The following is a 17052-nucleotide window of genomic DNA, read 5'->3' on the forward strand; positions in this document are numbered from 1 at the left end:
CCAGATGCTTAGTGACAGGCGAGCCTCGTGACTTGGGTTCTATTCTCAGAATCCATCTAAGGCTAGAATGGAAGAACCGACTCCACAAAGCTGTCCTCTGACATCCCCACCCAGGCATGTGTGTCCCCTTTAGTAATATTAAGAGTAGCCCCTTTCTCTAGTTTATCACATTACTGTAGTTTAGACTATTTTGGTGGAATTTTAACCATATTAATGTAAGAGAAGTATGGTAGATCCTCACATCCCCATAGCCAAGCCTGAGAATTCCCAGCATGCACCTGTTCTTGTTTCCAGGGCATCTCTCTAGTTGACGCCCAGACCTTCTACTTCCTGATGTGTGTGCCTTGGAGGGACCCTTTCACAGTAACACAGTTGTTTCTAGGACCAAATGGATAAGGGTGAAAATGAAAACTCATGTTAGGAAAAGAATACTTGAGTATGTGAGACACAAGATACTGATAAATAACTACTTTACCTCTTTGAGGCCAACAGTGTAGACACAGTTTGTGTGTTTGCTTTTGCATTTATGCCTCCTTCCCACTTCCAGATTGAGTTAACAATGCAAGTCAGAGTTCAGCTGGGGGCTGTTCTTGCACTTGACTAACAAGTGAAGGGTGGCCCAGCTGCAGGGACTATGGTTTCCAAGGCCTGAACCCTGGACCAGCATCATCAGTGTCGCCTGGGGACTCGCTAGAGGTGGGGACGCTCAGCGTCCTCCTCCAGTCCCCTGCCACAGTCTGTGTTGTACTGTTGCAATCAAGTACGTGACGCAGGAGAGAAGCTTGGGTTCAGCTCACTACACGGTGGCTGGAGAGGTTACACAGCACGGTATTGCTGTCCACCAAGGGCTCCGTGGCCATCACAAACATGATGGATACACATTAGGAGGAAGCTGTGTGTGAGAGACTCAGGCGGAGAGGTGTGAAGTTTGCTTTATACCAGCCGGTCCTTGCAGGAACCAGTATAAGAACCAGGGAGAGAACCATTTATATCTCAAAAGACTCCAAAGGGCTCAACATGAGGGCTTTGTTTTAAAAAAAAAATAATTGTGTGTGCGTGTCTGCATCTGTGTGCGTGTCTGCACTCTCGTGTGCATGAGTGTCTTTAGCTGCTGGTCCTTGCTTTCCATCTTGTCTGGAACAGGATGTCTTGTGTTTCCCACTGTGTATGTTGGGCTGCCCTTGAGCTTCCTGGAGTCTCAAGACTTTGCTTCCCCAGCCCCCTGGAGGGAATGCTGGGATTATAGATGTGCTTCTGACCACATCCAATTAAAGAAAAAGATTTTTCTAGTTAAGTTTAAAAAATAATGTGTTCGTGTGGGAGTAGTGCTGATATCCAAGGAGGACAGAGATGTTAGGTCCCTCTGGAGCTGGAGTTACTGGGTTACTGGGCACAGGCATTGAGACCTGAACTTGGGTCCTCTGCAAGAGCTGTTTGTACCCTTAACTGCACACTAATCTCCCCAGCCCTGCGTCTAGCTTTTTAATGCAGGCTTAGGGGTCAGACTCAGGTTCTTACATGTGGGTGGTGAGTGCTTTACCCACCGAGCCATCTCTGCAGCCCTGCCTCACTTCCTCTACAGCCCACTCTCTGTTCAATGTGGAAATAAGGAAATATGACGAGGGATGTGTAGGTGTGAAAGTGATACATAGGTAAGTGGGCAGATCACTCTAACACAGACTGAGATATTGTTAAATACAGCTCTTTCTAGGATTTCCATGTAATTCATCTACAAAGCCCTGAAGTGGTCAGGCCCACTGAAACATCAGCATATTCCTTTGATATAAGATATCTAGTCATTTCCCAATTATCCACGAGGATGGATGAAATGACCTCTTTCCACTTGGCAGAAACTGCAATGAAACTATCTGAGTTGGGGCAGGGCGGGACACTAAACATCTGAATTCTACTTTGATCACCAAACTGGTTCCAAAGGTTACTGTAGTGGATTGATTCTTCCCTGATAACACTCTGGTTACTGCAGTAATGGGAACAGACTACTAAATATCGTAACATCAAAGTCTTACACGATTCTAACAAATAAATACATTTATTTTACATAAGACACATCGGAGCATGCTATTATGAGATAGAAGATTCTTGGAGAGTCTGTAAGACTGAAAGCCACCCCCTCCATCTCGGAACCCCAAGAGGTGGCAGATGCTAAAGAAACGGTGGTAGCACAGGGGAGATGGAGGCCCACGTGTCCTCAGTCTAGCAACCCCACGGGGGCCTACGGAGCGCATGAAGACGACAAGTAAAGAACAACCAGAAGAACCAAGAAATCCAGGAGGGTGGAGTCCAAGTCAGAGCACAGCCCACACATAGCCCCAGAACAAGGAAGAAGCTAACGCTTGGCAAGGAGGCCACATGGGCTGTCTTCCTCAGCACAGGAGGCAGGGTAGACTGGTCCCCAGAGAGGTTACACGGATGCATTCTTGGATTAAGACTCTTCCAGCTATTGTTCACTCCGGTTACCTAATCTCATTAAACCAAGCCTGCCAGTTTCCTTGGCTGGAGCAGCCAGAGTTGCCTCCCCACAGACTGCAGCACATTATGCTGATCCAACGAATGGTTACTTCGACTTTCCCAGATATGGATTCGATGCTTTAAAGTTGTATAGTCTCAGTTCTCTCAAGTGGCCATTAGGTAGTAAAATCCTTTCCAGCCTTTCATCGGGGGCACTGCCAATCTGCTCTCGATATGTCTCTGTTTACGGACAGACAACAATGCTCTATGGTTTTGCAGTCCATTTACCTTTGGTTTCTTTTTATTTCTGCCAGAACTTCCAGCACAGAGTGAACTGGAGTGGTGTGTGCACGGCATGCTCCTTCCCGAGGGAGTGATGTGCAGCTCTCTCTCTCTCTCTCTCTCTCTCTCTTTCTCTCTCTCTCTCTCTTTCTCTCTCTCTCTCTCTTTCTCTCTCTCTCTCTCTTTCTCTTCCTCTCTCCTTCCCTCCCTTCCTCCCCCCTCCCTCTCTCCCTCCCTCCCTTCCTCCCCCTCCCTCTCTCCCTCTCTCCCTTCCTCCCCCTCCCTCCCTCCCTTCCTCCCCCCTCTCTCCCTCTCTGCCTTCCTCCCCCTCCCTCCCTCCTTCTCTCCCCCTCCCTCCCCCCTCTCTCTGTCTCTCTCTCTCTCCCTCTCTCTCTCTTCCTCTCTCTCTCCCTCCCTCCCTCTTCCTCTCCCTCCCCCTCTCTCTCACACACAGACCACTCTTTCCTGTTTTTAAGAAAAAGAACAAAATCAAACTCTAAAAGAAAAGGGATTCCTATAGCTGTTTTTAAAAAGATCTACAAGACAAGCTTGGAGAGGACAGCTAGTGCTAGGAATAACATCCCTGGTCCCTTGGGAAGGAGCAAGCCATTCATGTAGGAAATAAATTTCAGTGTTGAACTACCTATGCACTCTGGGAATAAACTCATTGGATTGCAATAGTATATTGACTTTTTATATTTGACATACCCTATTCTCTAATATTTTAAAGACTTTTTTTCTAGTTTTTACACCTGTGTTGGACAAGGATTAGTTCTGTCTCTTTTCTCGTTTCTTATAGTGTCCTGTCTGGACTTCCTCAGGGAAATGAGGAAGCATAAAATGAATCGGGAAGTATTCATTCATCGTTGGTTTTCTGGGAGAGATGACTCTAATTGGTATCCTGATCTTTCTTCCCACAGATATGTGGAGGGTTACCTAATGCAACCACATGGCCTGTGTATATGCTGGAAGATTTAAATTTCAGAGTTAAAAATGTAAAGCATGTATAGGTCTAGTCATATTATCTATCTCTGTGGATATATTTCATTAGCCTGTCTCCTCATTATAGGAGTTAACTTGACTGAAGGTTCTGACTTCGTAGACATAAAGTAGTTTACATTATCTAACTTTTCTTCCCCGATCCGCATAACCTGTGCCGTTAAACTCCTTTCAATCCCTCACCTTAGTATTTTGTGACTTATCAATTTTGCTTTGCTTGATTTCACTTTGCTTATGTGTTGAGGATTGAATGAAACACACATTTACATGCATGTGCATGCATGCACACACACTTGTATTAGTGACTTCTCTGTTGCTCTGATTAAATACCATGTTGGAATAGAACTCAAGGAAGAGAGAGTTTATTTTGGCTTCCAGTTCCATAGGGACAAGAGTCCGCCCATCACGGCAGGGAAGCATGGCGGCAGAAGCAGGCAGCTGGCGCTTCAGATCTTGGACCCAAGCAGAGAACAGACAACAGGAAGGCAAGGTTTTGGGAAAGTCCACTCCAGCGATGTACTTCTTCCAACAAGGCTGCACCTCCTACATCTCTAGAGACCAACTGGAGCCTAGTGTCAGAACAAACCCATTTGACCACAGTGCTTAATCAGAGCAAAAGTATCAAATACAGGCTGAATGTGTGTGTGTGTGTGTGTGTGTGTGTGTGGTTACTCTCATTTCTTGGCTTATCAGAGGTCAGAAGAGGGTGTCATATCCCTTGCAGTTATAGGCAGTTGTGAGCCTATGTGAGTGCCGGGAACCAAATCAGGTCCCCCGGGAAAGCATCAAATGCTGCTAACAGCCGAGACACCTCCTAACACCATGTTGCTTTATTGGGACGAAACTCACACATACTACCCCTCAGTTTAAAGTGTACAGCTCACAGACATACAAGCAGGCAAAGCTCACATAAAATAAAATAAAGAAAGCATACAGTTCATTGTTTTTTATTCAAAGAGCTGCACATTTAACATTCATGCATAATTTTAAGATGCCCCCATTATTATTCTCCAAAGAAATCTCATAGTCATCACCAATATTCTAGCCTTTCTCCTCCACTCCTAGGTGACTACTAATCACTCCGTGGGCACTTCTGGTGTGTGGCTTTGACCACTGGCTTCTTTTGTGTTTTCCAGGGTCAGCTACATTGTATTACACATCAGTACTTCATTATTAAAAATTTTCAGTTGGGGTGTGTGTGTCAGAGAACAATTTATGGAAGTCGGTTGTTCCCTTCTGCCATGTTGGACCTGGAGATTGAACCCAGATCATGAGGCCTGGAGGCCAGTTGGTGAGTTTTCCCACTTTCCCCTTGACTTCCTTTTTAATTGGTTGATTAATTAAAGGGTTTGTTGTTTCATTGCCTTGTATCATTCAAGTCTACAGACTTGGGAAGCTTCCAGTTTCCTTTGCTGGTTTCCAGTTAAGTGCTATTGTGTGGGGGAAAACGTCCTATTTATATGGTTGTAATTACAGTAAATTTGTTAGAGTCTGTTATGTGGCCAGGCTTATCACGGCTGCTTCATGGGCACTGAAAAAGAACATGTATTCTCCTGCAGACGGGTAGAGGCCAGAACAGGGCAACGTAGCCGGGTATTTCATCAGTTACTTTGAGGGGATATTAAAGTATTTAAACATGATGGTGTGTGGTTCTGTTTCTCTATTCAGAATATTCTGCTTTACCCTTTTCCACTTCAGGACAAAGTCTTAACCATGTAGCCCTGGCTTGGAACTCACTGTGCAAACCAGGCCGATGGACTTGAACTCAGAGATCTGTCTGACTCTGCCTCCTAGGTGCTGCCATTAAAGTTGTGCACCACCATGTCCAGCTGCCCTATCACTTGTAATCCGTCTGTTTTATTATATCTAGACTGGGTTTCTTGTAGGTAGCACATTATTTTCAGTCTGTTCTCATGATGTGGCTCTTTATCTGGGGAGCTAAAGGATGGATACGAATGATGATTGCTCAGCCATAAGTCCACTGTTTTATTAATGTTCTTGTCTCCTCTGCTGTGTGGTTTCCTGTCCTTTCTCTTCCTTCCTTCTTTGGGATTTGAATTAAAGAAATATCCTATATAATTTAGCTCCTGGACTTTTGGTTGTAAGTTTCTGTTCTACTATCTACAGATTATAACACTCCCCGTAGTTTACTTGGATTTTATGTTTACTACTGCAAGCAAAACATGTCTTAAAGACAACGGCCGGGAGGGCGTGAGGTGACTATGCCTAATTATGACCCTCAGAACCCATGTCAAGAGGAAAAGACAGTAGGGCCAGGTGCTGTGCTCTTGTAACCCCAGTACCAGGGAGGCAGAGAGGCAAATGCCGAGTGTTCACTGGCCAGTCGGCCTCGCCTTCCTAATGATTTCCAGGTCAACAAGAGACCCTGTCTTAAAAAACAAGGCAAACAGCACTTGAGGAATAACTGTTAAGGTTGTTCTATACATCATACACATATACATTTACATTCATGTACATTTACACATTCTCCACATTCATGCACACATACACTCTCACATACATGTTCATGTACACACACACACATGCACACCCCAGCAGAGGACAATCTATGTCTGTGATGAATGGGTGTATGCGGGGAATCTCTATTTGTTCTACTCTTTTTTACTATGAATGGAAAATTGCGGTAAACAGAGAATCTATTAAAAAAATATGAAACCAAAGCATCAATTTAATCACACAGGTCTTTTACTTAGTTTATTTTTGCCTTATATATTAATATAAATTAATTGTTTATATATACAAATATATTTTTATATATTTATAAAATAAATATGTAAGTATATATACATAAAATGTGTGTGTATAACTATACACACACATACATACATACATACATTTAAATCTTTCCAATGTTATACTTTGTGTTTTCAATAACCACAGATGTTTTATAGAACTTAAGAGTCTATGGCTTTGGCTCACACAACGATCCTACAAATGGAGTAAGACAGCACAAGAGCCCCTTAGTTCCATAGAGTGTTGAGACCCTCACATGATGCTCACAATATAGCTCAGGCAGGCTTTGAACTCACAGCCCTTGTGCCTTGGCCTTCTGGGTGCTACGGTTACAGAAATGCAGTAAGATGCCTGGCAAGAATGTTGTGTTGGAGAGTGACACACCGCAGGCTAAGAGCAGGGCCAAGAACCCACCTTTCCGCCTCTGCTTCCATCCCTCCTTCCACACTAGGCTGCACTTCCTTCTTCACATAGCAACCATGGCTCTGGTATGGAGTTCATGTGACACAGAAGCTTGTAAGACATAGCAGTGTAACACCGGCTACCAAGGAGAATGCTTGGGACGAAGATGTGCTCTGCACCCTGCATAGCTCAATCCAGGGGACTTCAGATCAAGGAATTTTCAAGCAAAGGGCCTTGCAGGTTTTCTCTGCAGCACCCAGTGATCTGGAAAGGACAGCTCCTATGACGACATGAGGTATCCACAGCAGACACTGACCTGGGTCTAGTTTCTAAGGTCAGCCACAGCCTAGCTGACACCACGAATGTTCCCAGTTAACAAGCATCTCAAGTCTGGAGTCATTTAGCGTGGCCCCCATCCTCTTGGTTACTTCAATTCACCGAAACAATCAAGATTCCAACAGTATGTGGCTGAGTGTTCATCTCTGCGGAAACTCTGCTTTCTTAGTGGTTTTCAAAGCTGTGCTCCTCAGAGACTTTTTTTTTTAAAGTAAGTTTCTGAGATTTTTCAGTAAGTTTGCAAATCATCATGGAGAAGAGGTAAATGGAATGGAGGTGGGGGTAACATTTCCAATTTCTTTGTTCCTTGGGCCTAAAGAAATTTGAGAACTTCCTCATCAGGGGATTGGTTCATCACCCCTTCCTCACGGGAAGGACCCTGAGAACCATTTCCTTTGTGTGACTATGGGGTAAGGTTCAAGTTCACCATCACTAGGTGCCACCCGCCCTTGCTCTAAACGGCTTGTTCCGTCTTGGGCATCTTAACTCTTTCCTAGTTATGTGCAGCCAGACCTTAAGTAGGTCATGACGTCTCAGACTGGCCTGCCTGTGCCAAGCGCCCACTGAGTCATAACGGTATCTATACTAAAGCTTAGATCCCCATCTGCAGAGATCCTGATTTAATTAATTTGGGGACATAGGCTGGGTAACTGGAGGTGTTGAAGTTTCCAAGGTGATTCCAGTTTGGAGTAAAGCGTGACCCCCTTGCTTCAGGAGAGCTGAGATCCAATCCTTTTTGAGAGTCCGTGGAGGCCTCTCCCCTCCCAGCGTTCTGCTATGTCAGCAGAGAGCGTCACAGTCTTCCCTTCCCAGGAATCACCCCATTGCTCCCCAGAAGTGTCCTCCGCTCCCTAGCACCTGGCTGGTCTCTTTCTGGAGACTGACTTGCTTCTCTGCTTCGAGACACACCGAGATGGAGCTTGTTCCGTACACTCCTCCCGTTGCTGCGGCTTCCCCGGCCCACGTGTGACAAGCCTTGTTTTTCACACAGGTGCCTCCACAACTCGCTCTCCCCTGGAGTCTTAAATTCCGAGTTTCTGACTGAGGCCCAACAATAACCAGAAAATCAAATTAGCAGGGCCTGCAGACCCCTCCTCTTCCACTGTGTGGCATTTAATGGTTTACAAACTAAACCCACACACGTATTTCTCCTCCGCCCTCCACCTTCCAATTCTTATTTTCAGGTGAAGGAATGGAGTTTAAAATACAGCAGTGTTCCTCAAGCCACGGAAGCCGGGGGTGTGACCCAAAGCCCCTCTTAGCGGTCCTCATACAAGCCACCTATGAGCTGTGTCGTCCGAGGCAGGCTGGTGACAGGACCTCACAGAACTTGAAACCTCTAGCTAGTGCTGGTGTTTGACATGGCAGCACTCCAGGGCCACCCAGGCACAGTTGTGTGTAGCCGGACAACCACAGGGCAGGAGGCGATACCACAGCGCTGAGGGAACAGGCCAGGGTTCAGGGCAGCGTGGAAGGCCCCTGTCTAGATGCTGACAGAATTATGTGGTCAAAACCTCTGTGGAGAAAGGTTTCCATGTGCCCACACACATATGCATGCAACACACACACATGTATGCATGCATGTACAACTTATAACAACCACACTAGAGGCCTTCCTGTGTATGCCAGAGCCTCCTAGCTCCTGACTTTCCCCTCAGACTTGGAAAATCATTAGCAAGCACTCGTCACATAAACCTTCAGTTTCCAGCTCAGCTCTGATGTGGACATTGTTTCTTGCTGCACATTAGGAACATCTCCCTCACTCATGGCTCTCGTCACAAGCCTCAATCTCTCTTATTTAGCACTGGGCCAAAGGTGTGACACTCACTCAAAAGACCTGGTCCTGGCCCATCCCAGGTGCAGCCATTAAGGAGGGGTGCAGTGTATAGGTTCTACCCTCCCACTTCTTTTTCAGCAGAGTCTCATTATATATCCCTGGCCAACCTGGGACCTGCTATGTAGATCAAGCTGGCCTGGAACTCACAGAAATCCTCTTGAGATTAAAGGCATGCACCACCTCTGTGTCTAGACTTAAAATCAGCAAAAAAAAGAAAACCTCAACAACAACAACCCACACTAGAGCAAAAACCAGTAACTAGCAATGTAGAAGCCACATTCTTTATTGTCATGGTTACAACCTTGACGTACATTGGCTTTGAGTAATCTAGGCACATCTCTGGGGGACATTCTCTCACAGACAGCCACCTCAGGTGCTGTAGCCCTGGGCTCTGCTTCAGTCTTGTGCCCACAGTACCTGGTCAACTAAAAAGACATGAAGGGATCTGGGGAGAGTTCAGTGGGCAAGAGGACTTGGGTCAGTTTGAGGCCCCGAGTCTGGGTCACAGCATCTGTGTGAAAAACTGATCATAGCTGCACATGCCCATAACCTCAGCACTGGGGGAAGCGGGGACCGGGGAATGGCTGTTGCTTGCTGGTCACCTGCATGGCTCCAGGTTCAGTGAGGCATCTTGTTTCAAGGGAATAAGGCAGAGAGTGACAGATCGAGACACCCAATGTTTTTCACACACACACACACACACACACACACACACACACACACACACACGCGCGCGCGCGCAGAGATACATAAGACACACACAAACGAAGACACACACACACACAGATACAACTGTAGACACACAAGCAGATACATACACACAAACATGTACACACAGACACACTGACAGACACAGATACATACAAAGATATACAGGGAGAGCTATACACACACACACACACATACAGAGATATATATGCACACACATACAAAGACACATACAGAGAGATACACACCAATACATAAACTCATAAACAGTAACTACCACAAAACTTCAATGAGAAGACATATGTTCCTTCAAGACAGCAGCTTCTACAGCAGAAATAAAACCGCAGTGGGGGAAAAAACTGGATTTTAAAGGCGCCAAGAAAGATTCTTACACAACACCCTGGTTATTCCTAAGCACCGAACAGAATCATGTTGGGAACCGACACCATGGAATTGTTCTTATTTGAAAGACATTTGTTTGGGAAAACGATGCTTGTCTGGTTAGATGCTAATCACAGGATTTTATTGCTGAAAGCCAGCCTGGAGTTTTGGCTTGAATTTTTAGAAGCCAATGAGTCAGGGTAGAAATTACCTATTCAACCCAAGGCCACTGAGCTAAATGTTGATCTGCTAACTGCTTCCAAAGGGCCCAGGAGATTAGAAAGAAGCCCGTGACAGGGTACAAAACAAAACTGGGTTTAAACCCAGGACTCTCACAGTGGAGAGATGTCCAGATGCCTGTCACAGGAGGAGCCACAGGCAGGATGATCCGTAGGGATAAAGGGCCAGTTGTCTCGACTCCTCTATAACATCCCTGCTCTTTTAAAACCTACAACATTTATGTGTTGGTTTACTTAAAGTATTTGGAAGCCGAAGTTCGGAAACCATGCAATGGAAGTGTGGCGTAATGTGCTTTAGTTTGATTATTCAAATCTGTCCTCAAGGACAAACCTTACCCCCACCATCCTACCTTAACCTCTGCTTCCAAGCTCACTGGATGGTTTGACTGCTCCAAACCAACAGCCTGCTTGTCAGCTGCTGAGTGACCTGGTTCTCGGGGCTTCGGGTGTTTACCTCCCTAGGATTTTCCACAATGGCTCCCCCCACCTAGCTCAGGACTTAAATTCCAACTGTCAACAGGTCAGGACCTCAACTTTGCCAGGCTTCTCCCAGCTAGGACCCCCACCCCTCATCCTTAAAAGGAAAAGGGAGCTTGTTTCTTGCCTCGGACCTGGCACTCTTAAGTTTCTGTCCTTGTCTCTGTTGTCATGGCTCTGGTCACACTCCTCCGCACCTTGTCCCTGCAGAGTAACACTCTCTGGCAGGATCCACCTGCCTCTTGCCCCAGGCACACCCTATCTGACATTAACCACTGGTGGGACTTAACCCTGAGTCTCTCTTATCCCTCGAACCTCTGACCTTGGTCTCTTCGCTGACCTAACCCTTGGTCCCCTCTCTCAGGAAGGCAGCTGCTTCCCCACACAGCACACACAGAGTGATGACTTCTGGAGCTTTTATTGTCCTCCCTGAGCCGTTACTTGGGCAGTGTTGATTATCCACCCTGGAGAGATGACTCCCACGTTATATTTTGGTGCTCAGCTCCCCACTGCCCATTTCAAAAACACCTTCAGTTCAATGTTCCAGACTGAGCACAGCTTTTTCTCTCACTTCTCTCTTGGTCACTGGCCCAGTGTCTCCCCGGCCACTGATTTGGGCACCGATAGCTTCCCTGGTTCTTCCTTCATGCCTTATATCTAATTCATGCTTTATATCTTGATTCTAATTACCCCACCCACATCTTCCTCACTCTAACAAATGTGGCCCAGAATTGCTGCACGTCGAGGCTGAGCCCACACTATGACCCCCCGCTCCAGTCTTCTGGATGGAGTCTTGCTTACTGATAATCCTACATTTAGGTAACAGCTCATTTGGAACCGGTCTTCACTGGTCACTCTCCTGCTGTGTTTTTCTTGTTGCATAACAAGGCGGTTCTCAGCCTATGGGTGGGGATCCCTTCAGGGTCACATGTCAGATACTCTATACATTGAGTATTTACATTAGGATTCAGAACAGTAGCAAAAGTACATTTTTGAAGTTACAATGGAATGATTTTATGGTTGGGGGTCAGCACAACATGAAAAACTATATTAAAGGGTCACAGCGGTAGAAAGGTTGAGAACCACGAGTTTAGATAGACACCTAGGGACTTCTGGAGTTCTGGATGCTATCCCTCATCTTGACAGCTCTTCCCTGACCTACTGGTCCCTCAGTAATCAGAACAGTAGCCTCCCTGCTTCAGAGTTCTCTGACTCCCACCTGCCTTCCGTCTGGACTCCTGTAATATTCATGTACTTCCTTAGGGCGAACGTGTTCATTACTTCCCTCCCCTATCAGGTAGACTGAGCACAAGTCTTGGAGTTTTGGACCCACATGCAGTTCTTTGTTCTCTTGCTTTGTTCCTCTCTGTGTACAGTAGGTACTCATGGCCTGGCAGTTATTGGATACATATCTCGAAAACTCTCCCTTTGGATGAAAAGCTTACAGGTTTCCAACTTCCCTTTGGCCACCATGTTGACGCAGGGTCAGGATAGCTCAGTCAGTCTGAGACCTAGGCCAAAGGGTGGGCCAGCTGGGCACATGGGCAGCTGCTGGAGATGTGAACTTGCACGGCACTGGAAAACTTCTCCAGGACAAGTAAGTAGCATCTACAAATGTACAGACACCAAGGACTGTCCATGAGTGGTAAGAATAACACCCACCTAAGCTGCCTCCAGCAGATGAAGATCAGCTTCTAGCACGGAACGGTGCTTACGCAGAGCAGCAGAGGTCACCCCCATGCCTTTGGAGAATGTAGGGTTGCCTGTCTTTTGGGCTTTGGCTTTTCTGTGTGGTCAGCATTGGCATCCCTTCTCCTCATGCAGGAAATGACTTCTAGAAATAATACAGTAACAAGTACTGGAAGACTTAGTCTTAGGGGTGCCTGGCTATGGTGGGCCCAGGGTTCCCATGTGCTCGGCTCCCTAACTTCCCAGCCCAGACCCTCCCCACCAGCCATAGCTTTCTGGTGGCAACTACTTCTTTCCTTTGGCTTCTGTTTTTCTCTTCTAAATTCTACCCATTCTTCAAGGCTTGAGGCCTACACTCTGCTTCCTCCACCTCCTCCCTGTGACTACTCATAGAGCACCCCTTTCTTCTTGATTAGAAACCCAAAGTCACTTTTCACATCCTTCCCAGGCCAAGCCGGCTGATCAGAGTCCACTCTGTCCTTGTCACAGTCCCTGTCCCTGCTCCTGTGTGTCTAGTCAGGGCTGTTTCCATGGCACCATACTCCTTCCCTCATCAAAAACACTATTAGAGGCTCTGTCTAACTGGACTTTGCCTGTCCAGAGCCAAGGGCCTGGTTCCTAGCATTTTGGATACATGAAATGTTCATACAATGAAACAAACACTTCACTTACAACTGTATGACTTGGTGTGAACTCATGTGTCCCCTTTCACCTGGTCCCAGTGTTTCTCATGGTAGGTGATGAACTAGTGATCAAGGGGGGAGGGCCCAGTCTATTGTGGGTGGTGCCATCCTTAGGCTGGGAAACCTGGGTTCTATAAGAAAGCAGGCTGAGCAAGCCAGGGGAAGCAAGCCAGTAAGCAACATCCCTCCATGGCCTCTGCATCAGCCCCTACTTCCTGACCTGCTTGGGTTCCAGTCCTGACTTCCTTTGGCGATGAACAGCAATGTGGAAGTGTAAGCTGAATAAACCCTTTTCTCCCCAACTTGCTTTTTGGTCATGATGTTTGTGCAGGAATAGAAACCCTGACTAAGACACAGCTATTTGCAAACAGGATAATGGTAGAGAGAGTGATAGTCTAATTTAGACGAGGGATCTAGGACTTGCCTGAGTTCGGAGAAAGAGCTGCCTTCTGGAAGGGTAGGGAGGTACATAGGAGAGGGAGGAAAATCCTTTGTGGAAGTCCCAAGGTCAGAAGAACTTGGTTTTCAAAAGGAACTGGTAATTTTGGTTCTCATGAATATAAATGACTCTATTCGTCCTCCCGCAGCTGGGCAGACAGAGGCCTGGCAATAAGATTCTGTGTAGCAGGAACAGCAGTTGGCTCTGACAAAATCCAGGAAACTTAATGAGTCTACCCCATTCATGATCTTAAATTGAATACTATTTATTAACGGTCCTTCCCTGGACCTCTTATTCCTCGTGTGTAACACGCCAGCACTGAACCAAGAAACATCTCTGAGGTCCTTTTAAGTCAAACAGTCTTTACACAGATCCAATTTAATTAAAATAATAAATTGAAAATGATGGAATCAATTAAGCGTTTAAATCAGACAGCAGGTTCTAAGGAGTCATCAGCAGCTTCCTCCTTCTCTCCTGGGTGCTGGTGAGCTTCCAGCTGGAGGGCAGTGCTGAGGAGGCTGTGCTGAGAGTCAGCTGCTGGCCAGCCAGGAGAGAGCAATGGCACCCAACGCCTGCAGGGTCACAGAGCCATTGTCAGACGGCTCTGTTCAGTACCCTTGGGAAAGAGGTTGGCAGGGTATGCCTGTCTAAGACACCATCCAGGGTTGATTTACAGACCGTGGAGCCCCTCACACATGGTTCTTTCATGCTCTATACTGAACAATTTCAATATTTAAAAATAACAGAAATAAATCGGGATTATGGTTTTTTTTTCCCCAACCTTATTTAAAAAGAAAAAACCAGAGATACATGTACAGATTTTGGGATTTTTTAAAAATTAAGTGTTCAAAAAATTAATGTATGTTTCCATTTCCCCATTTCCTCTGCCTGAAAATTACTTCCTGTCACTAGTAGAGTCATCTCCACCCAATGAAGATCTCCCACCCCAGCCATTGTTATGTATATAAACACAATGATACATAGTTGCATTAAAAGATTACTTGTTTCTGTTTCATGGGTACAGGTATTTTGCCTGTGAACCCCAGGCACACAGCACCTATATAAGCCAGAAGAGGGTATCTGACCCCCTCGAGCTTGAGTTATAGATGGTTGTGATTTTCCATGTGGATGCTGGGAACTGAACTGATCAGCCAGGGCTCTTAACCAATAAGCCATGTCTCTGGTCCCTAAACAGTGCATTTTACAAAAATACATGAATGGCACTCCACAATTTCTTTCATTTCAACATCCCTTCAAAGTTCTTCATTAGATACAGAAGGACTCCATTATTTTCAGGGCTAAGGAACACTTAGCTTAGCTGGCCTAAACATCTAGTTAAACATTTTCATATCGTTTAGTTAGACCGCATTTCATTTTTTTTTTCAGTTTGCAACACTGGTTGTAATGAACACTCTTGTGTGTTCATATGCTTATTTTCCCGCTTTTCTTATTTTGTGTATGTATGTGTGTATTTGTGTGAGCATGTAGGTGCATGCACGCATGCCTCTGTGTGTGTGTGTACATATGCATGAACATGTGTCTAGAGGTTAACCTTTGGTAGCATTCCTCAGGACCCATCCACCATTTTTCTTCTACAATTGCTATTTCATCCCGTGTATATGCCTGAATATTTGAGTACATGTATAGAGGGGCCGGAGGCCAGCAGAGAGTATCTGGGATTCACCATGTAGTTGTGAACTGAACCTAGGACCTCTGCAAGAGCAATAAGCGTTCCCAACTGCTGAGTTATCTCCCCCTCCCACACCTCCAGTATTGTTTTCTGAGACAGAGTCTTCACTGGGATCTGGGGCTTGCTGATTAGGCTAGGCAGACTGGTGACTGAGTCCCAGGGATCTTCCTGTATCTGCCTCCTCAGTGGAGCAGTGTATACCACATACCCACATACCTGGCTTCTATGTGGGGGCTGGGGATCAAACTCAGGTCCTCATGCTTTGTAATAAGCACTTTACTGACTGAGTTATCGCCTTAGCCCTCAGCTCCCTCTCTACTCAGAGTCTGCATGCTAAGGTGGAGTTTGCTATTGACACACTTCATGAGGATTATCAGTGTTACCCCACTTTCCCCCTATACCATACTTTACATTTAAAATGTGTGCAATGTGCTAGGCAAAATCTATAGCAAACTATAACAACCTGCAGCATCCCCGTCACTAGTGGGGCTACACACTTTTCCATGTGTTTACATAATTGACACATATAGAATGAGTTGTTCCTGTTATTTGCCTCATTTATGACTTTTTTCTTTCCTTTTCCCCTTGGGGTACTGTAATAACTAGTTTTAAATATCAGAGCTATGAGCCATTAGTTAGCCTCTGATTTGCTCTGCATTCTTAAGTAGCTCCCAGTCTGTTATTTATTTTTAACAGAAGCCTCCAGTTAACAAAATATTTTTACTGGGGCTGGAGAGATGGGTCAGTAGTCAAGAGCATTGGCCACTCTTTCAGAGGGCCCATGTTCCGGTCCCAGAACCCACATGGTGGCCCTCAAGTATCTGTGACTCCAGGTCCAGAGGGTCTGCTGTATTCTTCTGACTGTCTTGGGTACCAGGTACACACGTGGTGCACATACATACATGCAGGAAACATTCATATACACAAGATAAATAAATATAAAACTGTTTTATCACATTCATTTATTCGTATGTAAGCATGTGTGCCAGCATGCATGTGGAGGGTGGAGGATAACCTTTGGGAACTTGTTCTTCCTTTCCACCATGTGGGTTCTGGAGACTGGACTCAGGTCATGAGGCTCGGTGGGAAGCACTTCTGTCTTCTGAGCCATCTCACCAGCCTTGATTTTAAAATTAAATCAGATTTATAAACCTTTAAAATTCTCATAGATCCTGAAACAATTTAGGGTCTTGCTAAAAAAAAAGTTCCTTTTGTCATGTGTTTTTCTTGGGTATTTTTATAGAACTCACTTATTCTTATGTTCTTGTGGTATATTTACAGTCTTCATCTTGGATTATATCACGAATGGGGATCAAACGTTTTCTTTCTATGTTGATAACTAATGTTGGTTGTTAAGTGATTTAATCTGTGTTTTCCATTATTAATTCGCATTTGGCCACGAACTGTATTCTCACGCGCACAGGGCTCCACATTCACACAAGCTCGTTTCGTTGCATTTTCTGAGATTCATACTATTCTCTTGGCTTATACTGTTTGATGTCTTACATGACATTTTGCTTCAATCTTTATTCAGAAATGTCTGGTGAACGCTTGCTCTTCTAGACGTTAATGTACGGGTTCTCAGTCAATTTCCGGTCTATAATACAATATTGTTAATTAACAATTACAATATTGTTAATCTAAGGCTTATAGTGACCTACCTTCAA

General features: G+C 45.4%; 1 protein-coding gene across 1 annotated transcript in view; it reads right to left on the reverse strand.

Moving 5' to 3' along the window:
- THSD4 (thrombospondin type 1 domain containing 4) overlaps nucleotides 1-17052 on the reverse strand; it is a gene marked incomplete at both ends in the record, with an annotated part of 155893 nt that overhangs the window by 37193 nt on the left and 101648 nt on the right. The gene's annotated exons all lie outside the window — the stretch shown is intronic.

The sequence above is a fragment of the Micromys minutus genome (assembly GCF_963924665.1).
Source record: "Micromys minutus genome assembly, chromosome: 16".
NCBI classification, from domain to species: domain Eukaryota; kingdom Metazoa; phylum Chordata; class Mammalia; order Rodentia; family Muridae; genus Micromys; species Micromys minutus.